We start from the raw sequence: 16,444 nt of genomic DNA, 5'->3' as shown, positions 1-16,444 counted from the left end.
AGCACTATACAGGTGAATAATATCCAGGAGAGCAGTATACAGGAAAACACTATACAGGTGAATAATATCCAGGAGAGCAGTATACAGGTGAGCACTATACAGGAGGGCAGTATACAGGTGAGCACTATACAGATGAGTACTATACAGGTGAAAAATATACAGGAAAACACTATACAGGTGAGCAGTATACAGGTGAATAATATACAGGAGAGCAGTATACAGGTGAGCAGTATACAGGTGAATAATATACAGGAAAACACTATACAGGTGAGCAGTATACAGGTGAATAATATACAGGTGAGCACTATACAGGTGAGCAGTATACAGGGGAATAATAGACAGGAGAGCAGTATACAGGTGAGCACTATACAGGAGAGCAGTATACAGGTGAATACTATAAAGGAGAGCACTATACAGGTGAATAATATACAGGAGAGCAGTATACAGGTGAGCACTATACAGGAGAGTGTTACAGGTGAGCACTATACAGGTGAGCTCTGTACAGAAAAGCATTATACAGGTGAGCACTATACAGGAGAGCACTATACAGGAGAGCACTAAACAGGAGAGCACTATACAGGAGAGCACTATACAGGAGAGCACTATACAGGAGAGCAGTATACAGGTGAGCACTATATGCAGGTGAGCACTATTTGCAGGTGAGCACTATACAGGTGAGCAGTATGCAGTTGAATTATATACAGGAGAGCACTATACAGGTGAGCACTATACAGGTGAGCTCTATACAGGAGAGCGTTTTACAGGTGAGCACTATACAGGGGAGCACTATACCGGTGAGCACTATACCGGTGAGCACTATACAGGAGAGCACTATACAGGAGAGCACTATACAGGTGAATAATATACAGGAGAGCAATATACAGGTAAATAATATACAGGAGAGCACTATACAGGTGATCTCCATGCAGGAGAGCGTTATACAGGTGTGCAATATACAGGAGAGCACTAAACAGGTGAGCACTATACAGGAGAGCACTTAACAGGTGAGTACTATACAGGAGAACATAATACAGGTGAGCACTATACAGGAGAGCACTATACAGGAGAGCACTATACAGGATAACACTATACAGGTGAACACTATACAGGTGAGCACTATACAGGTGAGCACTATACAGGTGAGCACTATACAGGTGAATAATATACATGTGAGCACTCTACAGATGAGCACTATACAGGCGAGCACTATACAGGAGAGCACTATACAGGAGAGCACTGTACAGGAGAGCACTATACAGGAGAGCACTATACAGGTGAGCACTATACAGGTGAATAATATACAGGTGAGCACTATACAGGTGAGCACTATACAGGTGAGCACTATACAGGTGAGCTCAGGTATTACGTTCGGCTCCATTCACATCCGGCCACTTCAGGGCATTCTGTAATTATATGTTAATGTGAAGAGAATGGAGCGCTCCTCCCTGACATAAGAGGATTGTTCTGCATGGGGCGGAATAGAACTATAAAGTGTAACCATAAGGACAGGTGTACAGGTAACATGACAATGAACGGGAACAAGTGCACTATACAAATGTAATGGAGTGAGATAGACAGATTAAAAGAAAGGCCAGGTGAGCTTTCAGAAACGTTGCTGTGACACTTCTGTTTATGGAATAAACTACACTTATTTATGGATTCCTGAGTGCTGCGGATTTATGAAAGTTTTTTGTATACCATATGGATCCCTGACCAAGGTCCGGTTCTGCATGCACCACTTTTTCTACTTCATTTTGGATTGTGCTGCTTCCCTATTTCTCTAGATAGATAGATAGATAGATAGATAGATAGATAGATAGAAGAGAGATAGATAGATAGATAGATATGAGAGAGATAGATAGATATGAGATAGATAGATATGAGATAGATAGATAGGAGATAGATAGATAGATAGATAGATAGATAGGAGATAGATAGATAGAAGAGAGATAGATAGATAGAAAGATAGATAGATAGATATGAGAGAGATAGATAGATAGATAAATATGAGATAGATAGATAGATATGAGAGAGATAGATAGATAGATAGATAGATATGAGATAGATAGATAGAGAGATAGACAGATAGATATGAGATAGATAGGAGATAGATAGGAGATAGATAGGAGATAGATAGATATGAGATAGATAGATAGATAGATAGATACAGACAAAGAATAAGTCAGCCAGCACTTTAGTTGATACCAAACTATTATATGAACCTGGCCTACAGGTGCACGCTACTAGGCTAGATATACAGCAACAGAAGAATACAGCAGCACACTGCCAGCACAAGGATATAGATGAAACATACACCATAGCTGTATAGCTCTCCATGTTTTAAAGGGGTACTCCGGTGAAAACCTTTTTTCTTTTAAATCAACTGGTGGCAGAAAGTTAAATATATTTGTAAATTACTTCTATTAAAAAATCTTAATCCTTCCTGTACTTATTAGCTGCTGAATACTACAGAGGAAATTCTTTTCTTTTTGGAATGCTCTCTGATGACATCACGAGCACAGTTCTCTCTGCTGACGTTATAATAATAATAATAATAATAATAACACTTTATTTATTGTTGTCCTTAGTGGGATTTGAACCCAAGTCCCCAGCACTGCAAGGCAGTAGTGCTAACCACTGAGCCGCCATGCTGCCCTTGGCATACATCTGTTATGCATCTGCTATGCATGGTTGCTAAATGAACAGAGATGTCAGCAGAGAGCACTGTGCTCGTGATGTAATCAGTGTTCCAAAAAGAAAGGAATTTCCTCTGTAGCATTCAGCAGCTAATAAGTACTGGAAGGATTAAGATTTTTTAATAGAAGTAATTTACAAATATGTTTAACTTTCTGCCACCAGTTGATTTAAAGGAAAAAAGGTTTTCACCGGAGTACCCCTTTAACTGCATATTCATGTTTCACCTATATCTTTGTGCTGGCAGTGTGCTGCTGCATTCTTCTGTTGCAAGATTGATAGATAGATAGTATTTAATACTCAAATAAAAACTACAGCATACAGATCTGATGTGAGGGCACAATATAGAAGCTTCTATAAGCCGCAAACCACTTTAGGATTTAAACAAAATATACAGAACAGAGATGGACAGACCATGAAATAAGGATTTTTGCATTGAAACAACAAATTTTATGAGACAGATACCTAATATTAACCATAAAAAACCAAGTAGTAAAATTGTTCTTGTGCTTCTCCTCCTGGCAGTCACATTGTGCAGGTGATTCATGGATTGTGCCTCTGCAGTGGGTGTTTAGAGACAAGTCTCTGTTCTGATGGAGAATGAGCTCCATCTAGTGGCTGAATGTGTCAATTGCAGCTTCCTCACAGGATTATAGTGAAATCTGCTCTGAACTCCTTGCACTGTGTGAACAACCATCTTATTTGGGGGGGCAGCGCCCCACACCAATATATAGTCGTAACTGTCACAAGGCATTGGCATTAGTCTTATACAATTAGTGCCATCATATTAATGTAATATCCTTCCTTATATGGACAGGCCTGTAGTTCAGTTTTTTATTTTTTATGACATTGTTGCAGTGTTTTTTTTTTTTTTTAAAGAGTACCTATTATGATCTAAACTATCCCTAATTCCCCCCCCCCCCTCCCATCTGTCCCTGACTCTCACTTACACTATCCCTGTGTTTCTTTTCATTCAAAAACCCCTCTTTCTACCTGATTTCTTGTCTTCTTGGCTGCTCATTCAGCTGTCCTAGTGTGAGGGAGGAAGGGGGCGTGGCCCAGCATAGAGGCTGTGAACACAGCAGCCTGCAGCTCTGAATCTTCTCCTCTCTGTTTACAACTGCATGTGCAGAGAGAAGAAAGATCGGAGCTCAGATAGTAAAATGAATGAGGGCATGCAGTAAGGCAGGGTCAGGAGTATTCCCTGCTGTGCTATGAGCACAGTGCTGGCTCCTGCCTGTCTGATTGACAGGCAGGGAGCAGTGCTGAGCTTGTCTGTGTCCCGGCTGCAGTCTGAGATTTCGGACTCCAGCATGAAATCTATAAAAAATAAATAAATAAATAAAAATAAAAGGCTTGTGGCCAGGACTGGTAGGGAGACCCCTAGTGGTCAATTATTCAAAGTGGAAAATTAAATAGAAAGAAGCATATTTTTTAATAACATGCAATTGTAAAGTTATTTTGCATACATTAATCTATAATATATCAAAAGTTTTTTTTTAATGAAAGGTATCCTTTAAACAGTGTGTCTCAAGCTGTTGCAAAACTACAACTCCCAGCATGTCCGGACAGCCAAAGGCTGTCCGGGCATGCTGGGTGTTGTAGTTTTGCAACAGCTGGAGACACACTGTTTGGAAAACACTGCCCTGTTGCTAAATGAACAGAATGCCAAACCAGCAGTGAAGACTGACACACAAAAAGACTGGTGGAATAAATGCACTATATAACAATACTAGTGCATACCCCATGATTATCAGTCACTATTGGCTCACCAGTGAGGGGGACCATGGGGCTGCTATGTGGCCCATTGGAGGGAGAAGGGGCCCAGTACTGGTTGTATCCACTTTGCAACTGAGTGGCAAGTACTCAGTCCCCAGAGGAAGTCAACTGTGTGGGGCCCCAGCTGGCACTACAATGGGAACCCATATAGCCATTTACTATAGCACCCCCTTTCTTCTATCTAGGGAATTGTAGAGGAAGTGGGAACCTTGGGTCAGCCCCCCTCTTTGTTTGTTTGTTAACAAGAGAAAATCAACAATAAACATATAGAAATAACACAATGAAGTGTGTAAAAACTCAGCTCTACTACACCTGACAAACTCAGCTCTGCTACACCTGACAAACTCAGCTCTACTACACCTGACAAACTCAGCTCTGCTACACCTGACAAACTCAGCTCTGCTACACCCAACAAACTCAGCTCTACTACACCTGACAAACTCAGCTCTACTACACCTGACAAACTCAGCTCTGCTACACCTGACAAACTCAGCTCTGCTACACCTGACAAACTCAGCTCTGCTACACCTGACAAACTCAGCTCTGCTACACCCGACAAACTCAGCTCTACCACACCCGACAAACTCAGCTCTGCCACACCCGACAAACTCAGCTCTGCCACACCCGACAAACTCAGCTCTACTACACCCAACAAACTCAGCTCTGCTACACCCGACAAACTCAGCTCTACCACACCCGACAAACTCAGCTCTGCCACACCCGACAAACTCAGCTCTACTACACCCAACAAACTCAGCTCTGCTACACCCGACAAACTCAGCTCTGCTACACCCGACAAACTCAGCTCTGCTACACCCGACAAACTCAGCTCTACTACACCCGACAAATTCAGCTCTACTACACCCGACAAACTCAGCTCTACTGCACCCGACAAACTCAGCTCTACTACACCCGACAAACTCCGCTCTACAACACACTACACGTTTCACTAAATCTACAACTGACAAACTCAGCTCTGCAACACCACAAGTTTCAATCCTACTACACCTGAAAAATTCAGCTCTGCAACACCACGTTAATTAAATGCTACTATACCTGACAAACTCAGCTCTACAACAGCACATTAACGAAATGCTACTACACCTGACACACTCAGCTCTGCAACACCACAAATTTCAATACTAATACAACTGGCAAACTCAGCTCTGCACCACCACAAGTTACAATATGATCACACCTGACACATTCAGCTCTGCAGCACCACGTGCTTCAATACTACTACACCCGGCAATCTCTCTACAGCACCACAAGTCTCAACGCTATACACCTGGCAAATAGTGATGAGCGGCCAAGGCCATATATTCGAATTTGCGATATTTCGCGAATATATGGACGAATATTCCTCCTATAGTCGTGAAATTCGCATATTCGCTATATTCGTGGTTATTTTCGCATGCGGATAACTATCTACCTATCTATCCATCTTATCTATCCATCTATATCAGTGGTCTTCAACCTGCGGACCTCCAGATGTTGCAAAACTACAACTCCCAGCATGCCCGGACAGCCAACGGCTGTCCGGGCATGCTGGGAGTTGTAGTTTAGCAACATCTGGAGGTCCGCAGGTTGGAGACCACTGATCTATATCATCTATCTCTCCATCTATCTATCTCCTAATATTCTTTAGTGACGATATTCGCGAATATTCGCTTATTCTCATATCCGTGAACATTCGCTCTCCAGTCTAATACAGTAAATAGTATAGGAGCCTTCTTATAGGAGGGTTGAGATCTGTGGGGGGGGAAAAATTACGAATATTCGTAATTGCGAATATATAACGCTATATTCACCATATTTGCGAATATGCGAAATTTGCAATAAATAATTGAATTGCGAATATTTGCGCTCAACAACACTACTGGCAAACTCAGCTCTGTAAAACCACATATTCCAATACTACTCCACCCCAGCTCTGCTTCATCTGAATGTGGGACATGTTTTATCTGCAATGATCGGGCACGTGGAGAAGCCCCTGCTGTCCCGTCCTGTTTTGCCTTCATTACGCTCATTTGTATTGTGGATCCAGACATCTCATCCGCCTTTGCGGGATATCGGCGCCCCACTGACTCTACCGGGTACGGCCACCATTTGTTTAATGGGACTAATTCCCTTTTGCGCCAGCGCTCGCTCATCTATTGTCGCCATTTGTGTTTTTTCCCTTTCATAAGCAGTTTTTCGATTCTTATTATTTATATGATTACAGTTTTAGATGCGGTCGGACTGCGGTGATCAGTCATTGTAAGGAGGACGCTCAGGCCCTCGGTGGGGCTCCGCCATGGGAGACGCGTTCCTCTCATTACTATGTACCAGCGACTGCTCACTATTAGTGTTGGGCACGAATGTTCGCATTTCGAATTTTTATTGCGAATATCGCAAATTCGCGACTATTGCAAATATATTCGCTATATATTTGAAATTGAGAATATTTGTTTTTCCGCATATGCGCATATTCCTTCTTTTCACTTGTGGGCCAATTAGAATAATGCAAATACACTGGTCAGAGGTTATCAACAACATCCCCAGCAACCAATAGTAAAGTTGCCCCCCCCCCCCTCACTGTTTTCTTCATCGAATATGCGAATATAACGAATACGCGAAATTCGCGAATAAATAACAAATGTTGGTCTATATATTTGCGAAATATCGCCAATTCGAATATGGCCAATGCCGCTCATCTCTACTCACTAGGATGGTGAGTATAATTATTCATAGGTCGGTTTACAAAGATACGAGTGATCATTCTGTTCAGTTAGACGACCTTGAAAAATGTTTTTTGTAGGTACAAAACTATAACTATATATATATATATATATATATATATATATATACAAGAATATAACTACTATAATACTGCTGCTATATACAAGAATATAACTACTATAATACTGCCCCTATATACAAGAATATAACTACTATAATACTGCTCCTATATACAAGAATATAACTACTATAATACTGCTTCCTATATACAGGAATATAACTACTATAATACTGCTCCTATATACAAGAATATATCTACTATAATACTGCTCCTATATACAAGAATATAACTACTATAATACTGCTCCTATATACAAGAATATAACTACTATAATACTGCCTCTTATATACAAGAATATAACTACTATAATACTGCCTCTATATACAAGAATATAACTACTATAATACTGCTCCTATGTACAAGAATATAACTACTATAATACTGCCTCCTATATACAAGAATATAACTACTATAATACTGCTCCTATATACAAGAATATAACTACTATAATACTGCCCCTATATAGAATATAACTACTATAATACTGCTCCTATATACAAGAATATAACTACTATAATACTGCCTCCTATATACAATAATATAAGTACTATAATACTGCTCCTATATACAGGAATATAACTACTATAATACTGTCTCCTATATACAAGAATATAACTACTATAATACTGCTCCTATATACAAGAATATAACTACTATAATACTGCTCCTATATACAAGAATATAACTACTATAATACTGCTCCTATATACAAGAATATAACTACTACAATACTGCTCCTATACACAAGAATATAACTACTATAATACTGCCTCTATATACAAGAATATAACTACTATAATACTGCTCCTATGTACAAGAATATAACTACTATAATACTGCTCCTATATACAAGAATATAACTACTATAATACTGCTCCTATATACAAGAATATAACTACTATAATACTGCTCATATATACAAGAATATAACTACTATAATACTGCTCCTATATACAAGAATATAACTACTATAATACTGCTCCTATATACAAGAATATAACTACTATAATACTGCTCCTATATACAAGAATATAACTACTATAATACTGCTCCTATATACAAGAATATAACTACTATAATACTGCTCATATATACAAGAATATAACTACTATAATACTGCTCCTATATACAAGAATATAACTACTATAATACTGCTCCTATATACAAGAATATAACTACTATAATACTGCCTCCTATATACAGGAATATAACTACTATAATACTGCTCCTATATACAAGAATATAACTACTATAATACTGCTCCTATATACAAGAATATAACTACTATAATACTGCTCATATATACAAGAATATAACTACTATAATACTGCTCCTATATACAAGAATATAACTACTATAATACTGCTCCTATATACAAGAATATAACTACTATAATACTGCTCCTATATACAAGAATATAACTACTATAATACTGCTCCTATATACAAGAATATAACTACTATAATACTGCTCCTATATACATGAATATAACTACTATAATACTGCCCCTATATACAAGAATATAACTCCCATAGTTCAGGTCTTTGTGTTGTCTTCTTGATATCTGTCTGTACGGAGATGTTGCGGTCTCAGGTCACTCCACCTCGGGGGTTTCGCTCTCGGCGCGGTTTGTACACACAAGGCCCTAAACTCCAAACAAGGTGCTGAACCAATATATCTCTGCCCCCTGCGGTAATAGTTCGCCGCCAGCTTGTAAAGATTCCGCAATTCACCCGAGCCGCCAGACATTAATATTCCATGACGACGCATTCAAGGAGAAAAATTGTAAGAAAAGCAAAAAAAATGGGGCGACCTCATCTATCCTGGTAATCGCAGCGGAATTAGGAGGGGGACAGGAGCGGTCCGGATACGCCGCTAATGACCCTATTCTGGGGGATTAATGAGCCTTAAACCAGGATCTCGCGCCGCAGACAACGTGTATAATGCGGCCGCTTTTTCATGTTCAGCGTTTGTGTACTATAATTCAAATGTCACCAAAACGCAACCGCGGAATAATTGTCCTGCTATTCTGGTGGTTTATTGTCCCCGGGGTTACTCCACAACATTAACCCTTTAGTTTACAAGCAAGGACTGATGTGACAGTCTGACTTTGGTTGTTAAAAGCATATGTTCGCACTGTGGGGGAAAATTGATCAAAACCTGTTGTCAAGGAAGAGAGGTGAAGTGGCCCATAGCAACCAATCAGATCGCTTCTTTCATTTTTCAGAGGCCTTTTTGAAACTGAAAGAAGAAATCTGATTGGTTGCTATGGGCAGCTAAACTGCTCTTCCCTGACAACAGGTTTTGAGGAATCTCCGCCATTGTTTATTTGCTGCAGATTAAAGGGCTACTCCGCTGCCCCAGCGTTCGGAACATTTTGTTTCGAATGCTTGGAGCAGGTGGCGGGGGTTCGTGACGTCGCGGCCATGCCCATCGTGACGTCACACAACACCCCCTCAATGCAAGTCTATGGGAGGGGGCGTGGCAGCCGCCACGCCCCCTCCCATAGACTTGCATTGAGGGGGTGGGGTGTGACGTCACGAGGGGGCGTGGTCGTGACGTCACGACCCCAGCTGCTCACACCCAGCGTTCTAAATGGAAGCTGGGTGCTGCACAGAGATCACGGGGGTCCCAGCGGCGGGACCCCTCTGATCAGACATCTTATCCTCTATTCTTAAGATAGGGGATAAGATGTCTAGGGGTGAAGTACCCCTTTAAAGGGGTACTCCTGTGGAAAACTTTAATTTATTTTATTTATTTTTTAAATCAACTGGTGCCAGAAAGTTAAACAGATTTGTAAATGACTTCTATTAAAAAAAATCTTAATTCTTCCAGTACTTATTAGCTGCTGAATACTACACAGGAAATGGTTTTCTTTTTGGAACGCAGAGCTCCCTGCTGACATCATGACCACAGTGCTCTCTGCTGACATCTCTGTCCATTTTAGAAACTGTCCAGAGCAGCATATGTTTTCTATGGGGATTTTCTCCTACTCTGGACAGTTCTTAAAATGGACAGAGATGTCAGCAGAGAGCACTGTGGTCATGATGTCAGCAGAGAGCTCCGTGTTCCAAAAAGAAAACCATTTCCTCTGTAGTATTCAGCAGCTAATAAGTACTGGAAGAATTAAGATTTTTTTTAATAGAAGTCATTTACAAATCTGTTTAACTTTCTGGCACCAGTTGATTTAAAAAATCTCTTGATCCTGGGGATCCCACTGCTGGGACCCCCACGACCTCTGTGCAGTGCCCAGCCTTCTTAACAGTATGTTTAGAAAGTTGGGTTCCCGCAGCAGGAAACGTCACGCCACGCCCCCTCCATTCATGTCTATGGGAGGGGGCGTGGTGGCTGTCACGCCCCCTCCCTTAGACATGAATGGAGGGGGCGTGGTGTGACATCACGTCTCCCGCCGTGGGAACCCAGCGTTTTAAACCTACTGGGTAAGATTTATGAAAACCTGTGCAGAGGCAATTTGTGCCCAGTTGCCCATAGCAACCAATCAGATCGCTTCTTTCATTTTTAACAAGGCCTCTGCAAAATGAAAGAAGCGATCTGATTGGTTGCTATGGGCAACTGGGCAACGTTTCCTTTGCACAGGTTTTGCTTAATCTCCCCCACTGTTTCGCATGCCAGGTGCTGCTCAGAGATTTCGGGGGGGTCTCACCTTTGGATAGGGGATAAGATGTATAGGGGCGGAGTACCCCTTTAAATGCAGTAGATTTTATCATTGGCTTCTCAGCAGAGAATCCGCAGCATTTATAGCACATGCATACGTACCCTAAGGCCATGGTCACGTGACGGAATTGGCAAGCGGAATCCGGCAGAAAAATTCAGCTTGGAAATTCCGTTGCAGCAGAGTCCCGTTTTTTCAATGGGATTCGGCTGCACCGTGCACACAGCGGAATTTCCGCTGTAAGTGTTTCCCCCATCCTGGCCCGCGCCAAATGAATTTACATATCATATTTTTCTGCGGAAACAGCTTTGAAATGTATTCCTAGTACCAGCATGTTTTTGCCAGCGCCAGCTAATAGCGAAATGTCCGCCGTGGACAATCCGACGAAAATTCCACCATGTGAACACAGCTTCAGGTGGGGTTTACAGCACGGAATCTCCTTTCAGAATTCCTGCCTGAGATCCCCAGGGGGGCGATAGGACGGCGCGGACTGCATTGCCACCCCTATAGACCGCAATGCGTTTTCGAGCGGATCTGTGAAAGAATGTGTGTACTTGAACATCCTTGCAACAGATCCGCTCAAAAATGCATTGTCGTCTATGGGGATGGCAATAAGGTCCTAGCGCCACCCTCAGGATCCCCAGCAGCATCTCCAGCATTAGTGCTCGTTTACACTACCGAGTTTTGATAAGGAATTCCGCCCAGATTCCCTATTGCAGTACCCGTCCATTGACTACAAAGAGTTTTACTCTTCCGACAAGAAATTTAATCAGTTAGTGAAAGCCTATTAGTCATCGGGACTTTGAAGGGGTACTCCGCCCCTATACATGTTATCTGCAATCCAAAGGTCCCGGGCCGGCGTTGCGGTATTACGGTCACGAAAGTGTGTGTGTGTGACAGGGCCGATTGGGGCAGACAGTAGGTAGTTGACGACCCATAGTGGTACCATAGGACAGGTGCATATCCTGCAGTCATCTTGGCACCATCTGAACATGTCAGGAACAATTGAGAAGATCCTTGACCCTGATTTCAGGAGTGCACTGTAGGGTTGTGCCATGTGTAGGGTTGTGCCATGTGTAGGGTTGTGCCACATGCAGGGTTGTGCCACGTGTAGGGTTGTACCATGTGTAGGGTTGTGCCATGTGTAGGGTTGTACCATGTGTAGGGTTGTGCCATGTGTAGGGTTGTGCCACATGTAGGGTTGTGCCACGTGTAGGGTTGTACCATGTGTAGGATTGTGCTATGTGTAGGGTTGTCCCATGTGTAGGGTTGTGCCACGTGTAGGGTTGTGTCTCGTGTAGGGTTGTGTCACATGTAGGATTGTGTCACGTGTAGGGTTGTCCCATGTGTAGGGTTGTGCCACGTGTAGGGTTGTGCCACGTGTAGGGTTGTACCACGTGTAGGGTGGAGCCCATACGATCAGTCCAGCCTACCGCTGAGGCCATCCTTTTAAGGCGTAGCAATAAAGACACTCGTCCCGATCTAATCTCATCCACATTGGCAAATGGAGTTGTTTAGGCAGATTTACACACAAGAACTAGTGTTGAGCGGCATTGGACATATTCGAATTTGCGAATATTCGCGAATATATGGAGGAATATTCGTCATATTCGTAATAGTCTCGTTTTATTTTCGTATATGCAAATGTTCGCATATGCGAAAATAAACATATACGAAAATTTACATCTGCAAAAATTATCGTAAGCGAAAAATTAACATATGCGAACATTACATATACAAATGTTCGCATATGCGAAAATTCGCACACCAGTCTCACACAGTAGTATTACTGCCTTCTTTACACCACATAAGCTCGAAGCAGAGAGGGATGATCACTGTGATGTGTACTGGGAAAAAAAACGAATATTCGTAATTACGAATATATAGCGCTATATTCGCGAATTTTCGCGGATTCGCGAATATGCGATATTCGCGAATAAAATTCGAATTGCGAATATTCGCGAGCAACATTAACAAGAACCCAAGAAACCTCAAACCTGACGACAACCCCTGACCTCAGCAGACGGGGGCAACTATATGAGACTCTCGGAGGCCGTGAATTGCAGAAATACCGGGAGATTTTTTTTTCCTTGCAACAGATTTGCTACAGAATTAGGTCACGGTGTTCAAAGACCCAACATTATTTCTAACTAACAATGCCCTCGGCTACGGATTTACTAAAATGACTCTTAAGGATTAAAATAAAGAAATTTTAAAAAATGAATAAGTGCAAATTGTTACACATTTTGTTTTTTAAATTAACCCCTTACCATATCAAAATATATATTTACTGTATACATAGAGTGTGAACTTACAAAGGGCTTTGCCTGCGCAACTACCTGCTGGAGGAAAGGCTGGGATCGACCCTCCAGCATTAAAGGGGAACTCCACCCTTAGACATCCTATCCCCTATCCAAAGGATTCTGTGCAGCAGATGACTGGGTGGGCTTCAGGGGGGATCGCGGGAGTTCCCAGGGGATACGATGTCTAGGGGCGGAGTACCCCTTCAAAGTGTTCCTGTCATATCACATATAAAAATAATATATGTTACTCACTGGGTCATGCAGATGTTTTACATGTCTTTTTTACATGTCTAGCTTCTGTATTTGGCTCACAAATCCCTCTGTTCTGCTGCTCACTCATTGTGACATTTACTGCTCAGGAAGGGTTGTGTCCAAGGAAGTACTGAGCCCTCCCTCCCTCACCATGCATTCACTTCCTCCCTGAGTCTGCTGTGCTGGGTCTCTTCATTCAATCACTGCAGGCTGCTCTGTAACCCCCTCCTCTCTGTTTTCATGCATCAGTCTGATAGGACAGGAGTGAGCACAGAGGAGTGCTAGTCCCGCCCTCACTTACTGGACGTTATCCCAGCCTGTGCTTCAGCTGGGACAAAGATGATGCAGCCGGACAGGATTATGTTCTGGATGGTATGGGGACCCCTAGTGGTCTTTTTTTTTATTTTATTTTTATAAGCCATGATTTCTATAAAAAAAAAAAAAAGTAGATAAAAATGTTTTGTGAAGTATAAGTTTTGCCAAGATGTACAACATATAAAACATTTTAGGATCTGACAGGTTCCCATTTAAACGTGTTAGCTGGAACTAGAGATTAAAATTTAAGGGATCATTTGAGGGAACAGGGTCACTTAAAAGTCACTTAAAGGGTAGCTCCCACCATCCAAATTTTTTTTTTTTTGCTAGCCCTTTCCCCCCCCCCCCCCACTACGGCACTAGCCCGTTCCCTCCTCCCCCGGCCCCCCACCCCCCCCCACCCGCATACCCCGTTCCCTCATTACACTTGCAGTTACTGCAGAGTCCGGCAGCGGGCGTGCAGGGACAGCGGCGGCAACGAGGTGTCGCCGGCGATGTGCGGGAGGAGTGGCCTCCCAGCCAGTGGCCGCGGAGCCAATGCGCTCACTCCCGCTTGTCTGATTGACAGGCAGGGAGCGAGTGCAGCCTAACTGGAAAAGGACTGATTGCCACTCCAAAATCAGTCCTTTTTCAGTAGCCGATTTTTAAATGTAAATTAAACCTTTTTAATGAAAAAAAAATAAAAATAAAAGTATATTAGAGATATGTTGTAGTACATAACTACTACAACATATCAAAAAATAAAGTTGGTGACAGTGCCCATTTAAAAATAAGCAATACTTGCCTGCCCGATCCCCACGAGTCTTGTCTTTCTGGTGACAACTCAACACACAGGAAATGCCAGCTCGGCCAATCAGTGGACACAACAGTGACCCGCCTCAACCGGTGCTGGACTGAGGGGGCATTTCCTGTGTCGTGAAATGTCAACCAGGAAGTGCTGATCACCGGGGACCAGCAGTGCTGGGGTATGGGGCAGGTGAGTATCCCTTATTTTTTATTTATAAGTCATCATAAGCCCATGTACTGGATATCTTCTTCTTTAAGGGGTTAACCCATCAACGAAGGATGATGACTTTGTAATTGGAGACGTCGGAGTCGCCCGACTGTTTGGAGCAGCCCTTGAACTCATGGACTTTTCTTTCTATTTACTCAGGAATCTCTTAATGTGAATAAACACGCGCGTTTAGCGATATACGGTAAAACCTTTCCCGAGGAGAGCGATCATTAAATATTCATAAAGCCGAGGCTTGACGTATCATTTATGACAGCTTTGTAATGTGTATGCAAATGCCGCTCCTGGGCTTGTTACCGACTAACATACCAGTGTTCGCTTTTTACGGAGGTGAATCTCAATGTACTTGGCCTGATTATAGTGTCTTTCATCCCCAAAATACATGAAGACTCACGCCTGTGTTATTTCTTAACTCTGCAGAGTTTTCCTTAGACTTTGGGCATTGGTAAGAGCAAATATGAGATGAACATTTACTGCCCCTAGTGGTCACCTGTTGTCAAAACTTTTTTTGACAAAATAAGTATGCTTAAAGGGGTACTCCTGTGAAAACTTTTTTCCTTTTAAATCACCTGGTGGCAGAAAGTTAAACATATTTGTAAATTATTTCTATTAAAAAATCTTAATACTTCCTGTACTTATCAGCTGCTGAATACTACAGAGGAAATTCTTTTCTTTTTGGAATGCTCTCTGATGACATCACAAGCACAGTTCTCTCTGCTGACGTTATTATAATAATGCTTTTTTTTATTGTTGTCCTTAGTGGGATTTGAACCCAAGGCCTCAGCACTGCAAGGCAGCAGTGCTAACCACTGAGCCACCATGCTGCCCTTAGCATACATCTGCTATGCACGGTTGCTAAAATGGACAGAGATGTCAGCAGAGAGCACTGTGCCCGTGATGTCATCAGTGTTCCAAAAAGAAAGGAATTTCCTCTGTAGCATTCAGCAGCTAATAAGTACTGGAAGGATTAAGATTTTTTTTTATAGAAGTAATTTACAAATATGTTTAACTTTCTGCCACCAGTTGATTTAAAAGAAAAAATGTTTTCACCGGAGTACCCCTTTAAAGGGGTACTCCACTGGAAATCATTTTTTTTTATATAAATCAACTGTTGCCAGAAAGTTAAACAGATTTGTAAATTACTTCTAATTAAAAATATTAATCCTTCCAGTACTTATCAGCTACTGTATGTTTCAGAGGAATTTCTTTTCTTTTTGAATTTCCTTTCTGTCTGACCACAGTGCTCTCTGCTGACACCTCTGACCATTTCAGGAACTGTCCAGAGTAGGAGCAAATCCCCATAGCAAACCTCTCCTGCTCTGTACAGTTCCTGACATGGACAGAGGTGTCAGCAGAGAGCACTGTGGTCAGGCAGAAAGGAAATTAAAAAAGAAAAGAACTTGCTCTGGAACATACAGCATCTGATAAGTACTGGAAGGATTAATATTTTTAAACAGAAGTAATTTACAAATCTGTTTTAACTTTTTGGCACCAGTTGATTTAAAAAAAAATGTTTTCCAGTGGGGTACCTCTTTAAGTCCTGTCCAATTTAAGGTCCACTTCACAGGGTTGTC

At 41.9% G+C, this 16,444-nt stretch overlaps 1 protein-coding gene across 2 annotated transcripts in view; it reads left to right on the top strand.

Annotated features, from left to right (window-relative positions):
• LOC130346294 (embryonic protein UVS.2-like) overlaps positions 1-16,444 on the top strand; it is a 113,413-nt gene that overhangs the window by 62,485 nt on the left and 34,484 nt on the right. The window contains exon 1 of one of the 2 annotated variants that reach the window (XM_056554535.1): positions 9,549-9,616. The exons of the other annotated variant lie outside the window; for it this stretch is intronic. The gene's annotated coding sequence lies outside the window, so the exon portion shown is untranslated. Of the gene's footprint in view, positions 1-9,548; positions 9,617-16,444 lie in introns of those variants that run through there. 2 annotated transcript variants of the gene reach the window in all.

The sequence above is a fragment of the Hyla sarda genome, unplaced genomic scaffold (genome assembly GCF_029499605.1).
Source record: "Hyla sarda isolate aHylSar1 unplaced genomic scaffold, aHylSar1.hap1 scaffold_780, whole genome shotgun sequence".
In the NCBI taxonomy this organism is placed as follows: Eukaryota; Metazoa; Chordata; class Amphibia; order Anura; family Hylidae; genus Hyla; species Hyla sarda.
The sequence above is the reverse complement of the archived record's forward strand: the minus strand, read 5'-3'. Positions and strand labels throughout refer to the sequence as shown.